Raw genomic sequence first — 13,017 nt, 5'->3', positions numbered from 1 at the left:
ATATTGACCAGGACAGAGAGTCAGACCGGCACCTTTTAGGGGGAATGAGTGAGTGGGAAAGCAGGAGAGAAAACCCTGAAAACTTGTATTAGAGAAAGAGTGAAACAACATGCGCTCTTCAGTCTGTCCCGAGTCTCTCTCTCTCTCTCCCAACTTTCCTCTTTTTTCTTTAGATTCGTTGCTTTGTAACTGGGGATTTTATCAATGGTGTTTACTGAGCGATTGCCTATGGAACGGAATGAATGTGAGTGAGTGTGAGTGTAAGGGAACTCTGGGCTCTTGCTAAGTTTTTTTCATCTCTTGCTTTGTTTTTAATCAATTCCTTATTTCTCTCTCTCTCCAGTGGATTACTTTTGTCGAAATGCCGTAACATGAAGATGTGGAAAGAGAAATTTTGGGAGGAGGAGGAGGAATCCTTGGCAAAGAAGCTTTCTCTCCAGAGGGGACTGACCGAGGCCTTCACCACAGGCTGCACCCAATGTGGCTCATGTGGTTTGTGTCTTGGTTACTGTGGGATCACTGGGAGCACTGTGGGCTCACTGGATTACAGTGCAATCTCAGTGGGGCATTGAGGGATCACTTGGTCACGGTGATCGCTGGCTCTCTGTGGGATCACTGGGTCACTGTGGGATCACTGGATCACTGTGGGATCACAGGTCACAGTGGGCAATTTGGGACCACTGGGAATCTGTGGGATCACTGGGAGATTGTGGGATCACTGGGAATCTGTGGGATCACTTGGCCATTGTGGGATCACTGGGAGATTGTGGGATCACTGGGTCACTGTGGGATCTCTGTGGGGCATTGAGGTTTCATTTGATCACTGGGAGCACTGAGTCACTGTGGCCTCCTCCTGTTCCTGTACTATAGTTTTGATAGGCTGAACGACCGACTCATGTGACAGTATTTACAGGGGTCTGTGGGACTGAGTCAATATGTAAAAGGGAAATCAGGACTGTAGATATTCAGGAAGTCCCCAGCCTGCGACAGTATTTACAGAGGTCTGTGTGAGTGAGTCAATATATAGAGGGGTACAAAGGTCTTTCGATATTCAGACAGTTCCCAGATTGTATCAGTATTTACAGGTGTCTGTGAGAGTGAGTCAATGTGTAAAAGGGTACAAAGGACTGTTTATATTCAGGAAGTCCCCAGACTGTGTCAGTATTTACAGGGGTCTGGGAGTGAGAGTGTCCATATATAAAGTGTAGCAACGACTGTAGATATCCAGAGTTTCCAGATTGTGTCAGTATGCAAAAGGATCTCTGAGAGTGAGTCAATGTGTAAAAGGATACCAAGGACTGTAGATCTTCAGACAGTTCGCAGATTGTGTCAGCATTTACGGGGTTCTGTGGACATTCAAGATGCCCCCAGACTGTGATAGTTTTTGAAGGGGTCTATGGGAGAGAGTCAATATATAAATGGCACCAAGGACTGTAGATATTCAGACAGTTCCCAGATTGCGTCAGCATTTACGAGGTTCTGTGGACATTCGGCAAGTCCCCAGACTGTGATAGTTTTTGAAGGCGTCTGTGGGAGAGAGTCAATATTTACAGGGATATCAATGACTGTAGACATTCTGGGAGTCACCATACTCTATCAGTTCTAATAGGGGTCTTTGACAGTGAGTCAATAAATAAAGGGTTGCCAAGGACTGTGGATATTCTGACAGTCCCTAGATTGTATCATTATTAGCAGGGGTCTGTGAGAGTGAGTCAATATTTGCAGTGCTACCAAGGACTGTAGACATTCACGGAGTCCCCAGACTGTGTCAGTATTTACAGGATTCTGTGACAGTGAGTCAATAAATAAAGGTGTACCAAGGACTGTTGACATTTCTGACAGTTCCTAGATTGTGTTATTATTTACAGGGAGTGAGTCAATACTTAAACGGATACCAAGGACTGTAGACATTCTGGAAGTCCACAGATTGTGTCGGTATTTAAAGGGGTCTGTGAGAGTGAGTCACTATCTGAAGGGGTACCAAATATTGTAGATATTCAGGGAGTCCACAGATTGTTTCATTGTTTACAGGTGTCTTTGAGAGTGATCGATCATTACAGGGGTACCAAGGACTGTAGACATTCAGGAAGTCCCCAGCCTGTGATAGCATTTGAAGGGGTTCTGTGGGAGATAGTCGATATTTACAGGGATACCAAGGACTATAGACATTCTGGGAGTCCCCATACTGTATCAGTACTAACAGGGTTCTGTGACAATGAGACAATAAATAAAGGCATACCAAGCGATGTAGACATTCACGGAGTCCCCAGATCGTGTCAGCATTTGCAGAGGGCTGTGAGAGTGAGTCAATATATAAAATTGTACCAAGGACTGTAGTTCTTCAGACAGTTCCCAGATTGTGTCAGTATATAGAGGGATCTCTGAGAGTGAATCAATATGTAAAAGGGTACCAAGGGAAACAGATATTCCGGGAATCCCGGCGTTGTGTCAGTGTTTACAGGAGTCTGTGTGAATGAGTCAATGTATAAAAGAATATCAAGGACTGTACATATTTAGGAATTCCCCAGAAGGTGTCATCATTTACAGCCGTCTGAGAGAGTGATCAATATAGAAAAAGCTACCAAGGCCTGTAGATATTCAGGAAGTCCCCGGATTGTGTCATTATTTACAGGGGTCTGTGAGAGTGAGTCAATATATAAAAAGGTACCAAGGACTGTAGATATTCAGACAGTTCCCAGATTGTGTCAACATTTACAGGGGTCTGTGAGTGTGAGTCAATATATAAAAGGGTACCAAGGACAGTAGATATTCAGACAGTTCCCAGATTGTGTCAACATTTACAGGGGTCTGTGAGTGTGAGTCGATTATTAAAGGGGTACCAAGGACTGTAGACATCAGGAAGTCCCCAGCCGCTTTATCATTATTTACAGGGGTCTGTGAGAGTGTGTCGATATTTGCAGAGGCACCAAGGATTGTAGAAATTCAGGGAGTCCCCAGACTGTGTCAGCATTTACAAGGTTGTGTGAGAGTGAGACAATCTCTAAAGGGGTACCAAGGATTGTAGATATTCAGGGATTCCCCAGAAATTGTCAGTATTTACAAGGTTGTGTGAGAGTGAGACAATATATAAAGGGGTACCAAGGACAGTAGATTTTCAGCCTGTACCCATATTGTGTCAGCATTTAGAGGGGTCTGTAAGAGTGAGTCAATATATAAAGGGGTAACAAGGACTGTAGATATTCAGGGAGTCCCCAGATTGTCTCAGTATTTACAGCGATCTGTGAGGGTGAGTCAATATATAAAAGGGTACCAAGGACTGTAGTTATCCAGGCAGTTCCCAGAATGTGTCAGTATGTAGAGGGATCTTTGAGAGTGAGTCAATTTGTAAAAGGGTGCAAAAGACTATAGATATTCAGGAAGTCCCCAGACTGTGTCATTATTTACAGGAGTCTGTAAAACGGTACCAAGGACTGCAGATATTCAGATAGTGTCCAGATTGAGTCAGCATTCAAAGGGGTCTGTGAAAGTGAATCAGTATATAAAGGGGTACGAAGGACTGCAAATATCCAGACAGCTCCGAGATTGTGTGATTATTTACAGGGGTCTGTGAGAGTTAGACGATATTTACAGTGGTACCAAGGATTGCAGATATTCAGGAAGTCCCCAGACTGTGTCAATGTTTACAGAGGTCTGTGAGAGTGAGTCAATATATAAAGGGGTACCAAGGACTGTAGATATTCAGACAATTCCCAGATTGTGTCAGCATTTACAGGGGTCTGTGAGAGTGAGTCGATAATTACAGGGGCGCCAAGGACTGCCGACATTCCGAAGGTCCCCAGCCTGTGTCAGTATTTATTGGTTTCTGTGGGAGAGAGTCGATATTTACAGGCATACCATGAACTTAGACATTCAAGGAGTCCCCAGACTATATCATGGTTCTGTGGGAGTTAGTCAATAAATAAAGGGGTACCAAGGACTGTACATATTCTGACAGTCACGAGATTGTATCATTATTTAGACGGGTCTGTGGGAGTGAATCTATATTTACAGGGATACCAAGGACCGTGGACATTCAGGGCGTCCCCACAATTAGTCATTATTTACAGGGTTCTGTGAACGTGATTCATTATATAAAGAGGTACCAAGGACTGGAGATATTTAGGGAGTCCCTAGATTGTGTCACTATTTACAGGGGTCTGTGAGAGCGAGTCGATATTTACAGGGTTACCAAGGACAAGAGCTATTCAGGAAGTACCCAGACTGTGATAACATTTACAGGGGTCTGTGGGAGTGAGTCAATAAATAAAGGGGTAACAAGGACTGTATATATTTGGACAGTCACTCAATTGTATCATTATTTACAGGGGCCTATGAGAGTGAATCAACATTTACAGGGATACCAAGGACTGTAGACATTCAAGGAGTCCCCGGAATGTGTCATTATTTACAGGGTTCTGTGACAGTGAGTCAATATATAAAGGTGTGCCGAGGACTGTAGATATTCAGATAGTTCCAAGATTGTGTCATTATTTACAGGGGTCTGTGGGAGTGAGTCGATATTTACAGGGTGACCAAGGACTGGAGATATTCAGGGAGTCCCCAGATCGTGTCAGTATTTACAGGGGTCTGTGAGAGTGAGTCAATATTGTAAAAGGATGCCATGGACTGTGGATAATCAGACAGTTCCCAGATTGTGTCAGTGTGTAGAGTGATGTCTGAGAGTGAGGCAATATGTAAGAGGTTGCCAAGGACTGTCGATATTCAGACAGTTCCCAGATTGTGTCAGTCTGCAGAGGTATCTCTGAGAGTGAGTCAATATGTAAAAGGGTGCCTTGGACTGTAGATATGCAGGAATTCCCCAGATCGTGTCAGTATTTACAGGGGTCTGTGAGAGTGAGTCAATATATAAAAGGATGCCATGGACTGTGGATAATCAGACAGTTCCCAGATTGTGTCAGTGTGTAGTGTGATGTCTGAGAGTGAGACAACATGTAAAAGGGTGCCTTGGTCTGTACATATGCAGGAAGTCCCCAGACTGTAATAGTATTTACAGGGGTCTGTGAAAGTGACTCGATATTTGCAGTGGTACCAAGGACTGTCGACAATCAGGGAGTCCCCATATTGTGTCATTATTACAAGGTTCTGTGAGAGTGAGCCAATAAATAAAGGGGCACCAAGGACTGTAGATAATCAGGAAGTTCCCAGACTGTGACAGTGTTTACAGGGTTCTGCGAGATTGAATCAATACAGAACCATAGAACCAGAGAATAGATACAGCACACAAGGGGGCTATTCGGCCCATCGTGTCCGCGCCGGCTCGAACAACAACCAGGTGCCCATTCCAATCCCACCTTCCAGCACCCGGTCAGTAGCCCTGCAGCTTAAAGCACTTTAGGTGCAGGTGTATGTACTTTTTAAAAGAGTTGCGGGTCCCTGCCTCCACCATCAATTCGGGCAGCGAATTCCAAACATCCACCACACTCTGGGTAAAAAAGTTTTTCCTCATGTCCCCTCTAATCCGTCCGCCAATCAGCTTAAATCTATGTCCTCGAGTTCTTGAACTCTCCGTGAGGGGGAACGGGTACTTCCTGTCTCCTCTATCTGGGCCCCTCATAATTTTGTACACCTCAATCAAGTCTCCCCTCAGCCTCCTCTGCTCCAGGAAAAAAAAACACAGCCTATCCAAACTCTCTGCAATTTACAAGACCTGGCAATATTATTGTAAATCTTCTCTGCACTCTGTCCAGAGTAATTACGGCCTCCCTGTAATATATAAAGGGATACCAAGGACTGGAGATATTCAGACAGTTGCTAGATTGTGCCAGTATTTACAGGGGTCTGTGAGCTTGAGTCAACATATAAAATGATGCCATGGACTTCAGATATTCATTGAGTTCCCAGATTGTGTCATTAATAGAGGGATCTCTGAGATTGAGTCAATATGTAATAAGGTACCAAGGATTGGAGATATTCAGGAATTCCCCAGAATGTGACAGTATTTACAATGGTTTGTGAGAGTGAGTTAATATATGAAGGGGTGCCAAGGACTGGTGATATCCATAGAGTTCCCAGATTGTGTCAGTATTTACAGCGGTCTTTGAGAGTGATTCAATATATAAAGGGGTACCAAGGACTGTAGATATTGAGACAGTCCCCAAAATGTGTCAGTATTTACAGGAGCCTGTGAGAGTGAGTCGATATTTGCAGTGGTAACAAGGACTGTAGATATTATGACAGAACCTGGATTGTGTCAGTATTTACAGGTTCCCATGGGAGTGAGTCAATATCTAAAGTGATCCCAAGGACTGTAGATATTCAGGGTGTCCCCAGAATGTTCCAATATTTAAAAGATTCTGTGAGGGTGAGCAATATATATAGGCGTACCAAGGATTGTAGATATTCAGGGAGTTCCCAGATTGAGCCAGTATTTACAGAGGTCTGTGAGAGTGAGTCAATATATAAAGTGCTGCCAGGGATTGTATACATTCCGCAGTAACCAGTCTATATCAATATTTACAGGGGTCTGTGCGGCAGGTTCAATATTTACAATGTTACTAGGCAGTGTACACATTTAGACAGTCCACAGATTGCGTCAGGAAATCCAGAAGTGGATCAATATTTTAAAGTATCCAGAGCCTTTCTCATAGTCTGTATGAAGAACTGAAGGGAAATCCATAGAGTGTGCGAATATTTACAGTAGAATTCAAAGTCTGTGCCATTATTTACAGGTAGATCCAGAGACTGCCCCGATATTTACAAGACGGCCCATAGACTTGCCAATATTGACGGCGTATCCAGAGATTGTACCAATATTTGCAGAATTGTCTCCAAACTGACCAGTAGAATGGTTCAGTTCCCATCTCTGAGTTTAAACCCATCCCTTGTGAAGTGGGTAGAAACTCTGTGAAATTGAAGGATTTCACTCAGAAATAATCTGCAATCTGTAAATAAAGCTTCTCTCCCTTCACATCAGTGCTGTCAGACTGTGGGTCTCATAGATTCTCTTCTTCCAAATATTTATTAAAATTATATACTGGGCTTTGCGCTTTCCATCTGTGTAATATTTGGTTAAATATTTCTTGTGATATATACATTGTTGGATTTAAAGTTGTTAACTGAATCTGTTTGTTCAGTGACTGTAATTAATGTCAGCCTCCATGGGCCCTAATTGTGCCACTGGAGTGTTTCTCCCTGCTATTAATAAGTGACTACTTTCAACATGTTATCCCACAGTGTCAGTGGGAGCATGTCACGCTAGATTTATGCGCGCGCATTCCGGACGCCACCTGGGCGCATAAGGAGGCCTCATAGCGCCGAGACAACGGGCGTTACACGACCCAGTTTATAGCCCAGTGAGAGTGACACATCGGGGAAGGCTTCACAGTGTTGGAAATGCAGTGAAATACATTGAAGTGTTTATAAACACGGGGAACTGACATGCCAGAGGAGGCCTCACAGTGTTGGACACGGAGTGAAATACAGTGAAGTGTTGATAAGCACTGAAAGCTGATACACCAGGGGAGGCCTCACAGTGTTGGAGACAGAGTGAAATACAGTGAAGTGTTTGTAAACACTGAAAGCTGATAGACCAGGGGAGGCCTCACAGTGTTGGACACGGAGTGAAATACAGTGAAGTGTTTATAAACACTGAAGGCCTCACAGTGTTAGAAATGTATTGAAATGTTTATTAATGGAGAGCTGACACATCGGAGGAGGCCTCACAGAGTTAGAAATGCAGTGAAATACATTGAGGTGTTTATAAACACAGGGAGCTGACACACCAGGGGAGCCTCACAGTTTTGGACACGGAGTGAAATACGGTGAAGTATTTTTCAACACTGAAAACTGATACACCAGGGGAGGCCTCACAGTGTTGGACATGGAGAAAAATACAGTGAAGTGTTTATAAACACTGAAAGCTGATACACCAGGGGAGGCTTCACAGTGTTGGCGACGGAGTGAAATACAGTGAAGTGTTTATAAACACAGAAAGCTGACACATAGGTACATTGGAAGATCGGAACAGGATTAGGCGATTTGGCCCCTCGAGCCTGTTCCACCTTTCAATGAGATCATGCTTAATCTGTGACCTAACTCCACATATCAGCCTTAGCCCCATATCCCTTCATACATTTGGTTACCATAAATCTTTCAATATCAAATTTATAATTAATATTTGAGCTAGCATCACCTGCTGTTTGAGGAAGAGATTTCCAAACTTCTCCCACCCTTTCCCTGCAGAAGTGTTTCCGAACTTCACTCCTGAAAGTCCTGTCTTTAATTTTCAGGCTCTGTCCCCTAGTCCTCGACAGCCCAAACAGCGGAAATAATTTCTCTCTTTCGATCCGACCAGGTCCCCTTAACACCTTGAAAACTGCGATCAAATTACCCCTTAATCTTCTAAATTCCAGGGAATACAAGCCTGGTTTGTTTACTCTCTCCTCGGAATTTAACTCTTAGTGTCCAGGTATCATTCCAGTAAATCTGCTCTGCACTCCCAAGGCCAATATGTCCTTCCTAAGGTGTGGCACCCAGGACTGAACACAGTACTCCAGGTGTATAGGACTTTGTATAGCTGTAGCATAATTCTACCCACGTATTCCAGTCCTCTATATATATGAAGACCAGCATTCCAATAGCCTTCTAAGAATAGTTTCTGTACCTGTCCATGGCATTTTAATGATCTATATACATGGACCTCTAAGTCTCTTGTGATTTTGTGATTTCAGTTCCCACTGCTGTTTCTCTGCACCAGTTACAAAGTACAGTCCTGGTCACACTGCTGCTGAGACCCTGTGCTTCTGCCATCTCAAGCCTTCATTTCTCCAACACTCTCGCCACCTCACATATTTAAATTAGTCGAGCGAGGAAATATCACCTGGAATCACAGAGCCTTACCCTGATATCTCACGGTGTGACCCATCCAGTTAAAACAGTCTCACCCTGAGATCTCACGGTGTGACCCGTCCAGTTAAAGGGGTCTCACACTGTGGTCTCACTTTGATACCCGTCCACTTAACGGGGACTCACCCTGAGATCTCAAGGTTTTACCTGTCCAGTGAAAGGGGCCTCACCCTCTGATCTCACGGTATGACCCGTCCAGTTAAAGAGGCTTCACCCTGTGATCTCAAGGTGTGAAACGTCCAGTTAAAGGGGCCTCATCCTCTGATCTCACGGTTTGATCTGTCCAGTTAAAGGGGCCTCACCCTCTGATCTCACGGTTTGAACCGTCCAGTTAAAGGGGCGAGAGAGAGACAGAGGAAATTGTCCCAGCTCCAGAAACGCATGCAGGATCTGCTCCAGCTGCAGTCGATGGGGATCGATGTCCGGGAGGAACTCAGAGAGTTGAAGGATCAGCAAGTCTCGATCTTCACCTCCGAGGCCTCGAAGATCACCTTTCGGTCCAGAGTCCGCTCCGTGGGGCAGTGCGAGAAGTGCTCGTGTTTCTTCTTTCAGAGGGACCTCTGGTGATCAGCAGCCTGAAGGAGGAAGAGGGCTCCGTGACGTCTTCACAGACAGACATACTGACGATCAGCAAGTCCTTTTATGCCGGGCTGTATGACGCGAAGCCCAGAGACAGCACGGCCTCTCAAACCTTGCTGTCCTCTGTCACGGAGGTCTTAGAGGACAGCGAGCGGGAGAGCATGGATCGGCGACTGACCTCGGACGATGCTGACAAAGGCCGTCCAGTCCTTCGAGAAGAGTAGAACTCCGGGGAGCGATGGTTTACCGGTTGATTTGTACTCGGCTTTGTGGGATTGGATTGGCACAGGCCTACTGTAAGTGTACGGGGGTATGCTTCTGGCAGGCAGCATGTCAGAGTCCATGAGAAATGACATCATCACCCTCATCTGAAAGCAGAAGGGGGAGAGGGAATAAATCAGAAATTGGTGACACATTTCCCTGCTAATGCTGACTACAAGATTCTGTCGAAGGCCATCGCCAACAGGCTCGAATCTGCTCTGGAGTGGGTGAACCACCCCGATCAGACATGTACTTTACCCGGCAGGACGACCTCCTTGTACTGCTCTGGGATACGTAAGCCTACGTGCAGGGCAGAGGGGTGAACACCTGCCTCTTCAGCCTGGGCTAGGGGAAGGCCTTCGACATAATATCCCACACATACATGATGGACACGCTCTACAAAAGAGGGTTTGGGGAGGGAATCCGCGATTGGATCCGACTGCTCTATATGGACATCCATCGCGCAGTCCTAATCAATGGGCGGGAGTCAGAGAGTTTTCCAATTAAATCTGGAGTCAGGCAGGGCTGTCTTCTCTCTGCGGTCTTTTTCATGTGTTTGGGGTGTCCATCAGGAAGGACACAGGTATCAGGGGGATGACGATCCCAGGTGGAGGCTCTCAGGTTTAGGCCTCCTTGTACATGGATGACGTCACTGTCTTTTGCTCCGATCAGCAGTCGGTTCACAGACTGATGGGCATCTGCGAACGCCTCGAGCTGGCCTCAGGGTCCAGTGTGAACCGCAGTAAGAGTGAGGCGATGTTCTATGGCAGGTGGGAGACCCGATTCTTTGTCCCTTTCGCCGTCAGGTCCGGCTACCTGATGGTGCTGGAGATCGGTTTCGAGGCCCCAAGACTCCACCAAAAAAATGGGAGGAGCTGGTTGCCAAGGCCAAACAGAACCTTGGTATATTGAGGGGACGCTCTCTCACCGTAGCCAACAAGAACCTGGTGATAAGGTGTGAGGTACTCGCGGTGTTGTTCTACGTGGCCCAGGTCTGGCCCATTCCCACAGCTCCGTCACCAAACTCATCCGAGCTATCTTCCACTTTGTCTGGAGAACGCGTCCACAGGGACACCATGTACAAGCCTTCCAGACAAAGGTGGCAGAAGCGTCCCCAATGCTGCCTTGATCCTGATGGACACCTTTGCGCGTGGCTGCCTACGGATGTGTGTGGTGCCCCGGTCTGCAAACACCAAGGGTCCCTACGTGCTGATGTTTCTACCTGTCCAATACACTGAGAAAACTGGGTCTGGCCATGCTGGCCGAGCAGAAGCAGGACCGCCCCGTCCAGCTGGACCGACCCAGCTCCCCCCCTCCACCACCCACCTGTCCCAGGTGGAGAAGTTCCTGAGGAGGAACCACTTCGATCACAAGGCCGTCAGACAGTGGTCGCCGAGGAACGTTCTGTGGGTCCTGCAGGAAAAGGAGAAGGTGGATCCAATCGGGCAGTTCCCCGACCAGACGGTCGATGCCATTTGGCAGAAAGTCTCGTCGCCGGAACTGACCAACAGGCAACGGGATGTGGTCTGGATGGTGGTGAGAAGGACCCTCCCAGTGCGGTCCTTCCAACACACACGGAATCTCAGCACCACCTCGAGCTGCCTTCAAGGCTACAATGGGGACGAGACCGTTGTCCGTCTCCTGGTGGACTGGACTTTCACGCAGAATGTGTGGAGAGAGATGCGTTGCTATCTGTCCCAGTTCATCTCCAACACCTCGGTAACACATGACGCTGTGCTCTACGGGCAGTTTCCCAGAAGGCACACCGAGACAGATATCAACTGCTGCTGGAAGACCATCAACTCAGTGAAGGAGGCTCATTGGTCCTCCCAAAACCTGCTGTTCTTCTAGCTGAAGGAACGGTCCACGACCGAGTGTTGCCGACTGACACACTCCAAGGTCCAGGGGAATGTGCTGCGGGACGCACTGAGGCACGGTGCAGCCTATGCAAGGGCTCGATCGGAAAAGGCTACTGTGTGAAGCCATCCCACTATGCAGAATGTATTATATGATATGTAGTGTGTTTTCTATTGAAATAATGGGATCATAGTGTGTGCGATCTGTTTTGTATTTTTTTGAATTGAAATTGCGACTTTTACACTGAACTGTATGTATCCTTAAATTTTATGAAATAAAGTATATTTTGAAAATACAAAGAATTGATGCACAATGGCACTCCTCTGAGCAGCGAGAGACCTGTCCGACTGACAGAAAGTCTTTTTTTGCCTGAAAGTTCGTGCGGTTTGACGTGTTGTTGCTCAAAGGCGGAGCGCTGGTGAAAAGAGGCAAATGCTCGAGCAAATCAGCCGTGTTCAGACAGACACGGAACGCTTTCGGGTTTGAGAAAGGAAAAGCACCAACATTTTAAGCAGTAAGCAGTCTGTAAAGTGAAGAAAGCGGCCTAGAGCTCAATACCGTTTACTCCAAAACCACTATTTTGAGCCGGAATTAAACCAGCGATTTAAGAGTGATTTTGCTTTCAAGTTTGAATCTCTACACATTTTCTGCATTACCAGCTGAGCTATCGAAGGGAAGCAGCAAAGGTCTCTCTCTTTGGTAATTGTTCACCGTGCGCCTTTTGACACTCCCCGACTCGTAGAATCACGTGGGCATGACCGAGACTGATTCGGTCCCTGCTCATACCGCAGCGCTGTGGGAGTGTGATCTCCGACTTACTCTCCACACCCTGGGACAGTGGAGAAATGGGGAACGTGCCTGACCAGAATTCAGAAAACTGATGGTTCGATTTCGACCTGGATGGATGGTTTTTGCAAACTGCCGATTAGTTTATGACTTTACACCTTGCAAACTGTCCTACATGTTTGTGCTGCCTGGACATCTAGACATCAAATGCCTTCTTAGCGCAGCAGGCAGCGCGTCAGTCTCATAATCTGAAGGTCCTGAGTTCAATCCTCAGAGAAGGCATAATTAAGCTTTCTTTTTCCATCTTTGCTCAAGACCAAAATCAAGAATTTTTGCTTCCTGCAGCACACCAAAAGATTTGCTGCCGATTGACCTCTCTGTACCATAGCACGCAGCACCTCACGAAGGGGATAATCTCCGAAAGCTTGTGATTTTAAAATAAAATTGTTGGACTATAACCTGGTGTTGTAAGATTCCTTACATTGGAAAGTTGAAAGAGCGACCTTGAGTTAATTGCTGCTTCTTCCAAAAGTACACTCGCTCCTTCAAGCCGGAATTGAAACATCGATCGAAGGAAAACTTTATTTTGAGTTTAATTAACTGTTATTTTCCGCTCAACCAGCTGAGCTATCGAAGGGAAGCAGCAAAGGTCCCTCTCTGTAGTGATTG

The 13,017-nt window shown here is 46.1% G+C and overlaps 1 non-coding gene across 1 annotated transcript; it reads left to right on the top strand.

The window, feature by feature from the left end:
- The first annotated feature begins 12,557 nt into the window (after window positions 1-12,557).
- On the top strand, window positions 12,558-12,630 carry trnam-cau (transfer RNA methionine (anticodon CAU)). The gene has a single exon. It is a non-coding gene; the product is annotated as a tRNA-Met (tRNA).
- Window positions 12,631-13,017: the final 387 nt, after the last annotated feature.

This window comes from Heptranchias perlo, unplaced genomic scaffold (assembly GCF_035084215.1).
Source record: "Heptranchias perlo isolate sHepPer1 unplaced genomic scaffold, sHepPer1.hap1 HAP1_SCAFFOLD_47, whole genome shotgun sequence".
NCBI classification, from domain to species: Eukaryota; Metazoa; Chordata; class Chondrichthyes; order Hexanchiformes; family Hexanchidae; genus Heptranchias; species Heptranchias perlo.
The sequence above is the reverse complement of the archived record's forward strand: the minus strand, read 5'-3'. Positions and strand labels throughout refer to the sequence as shown.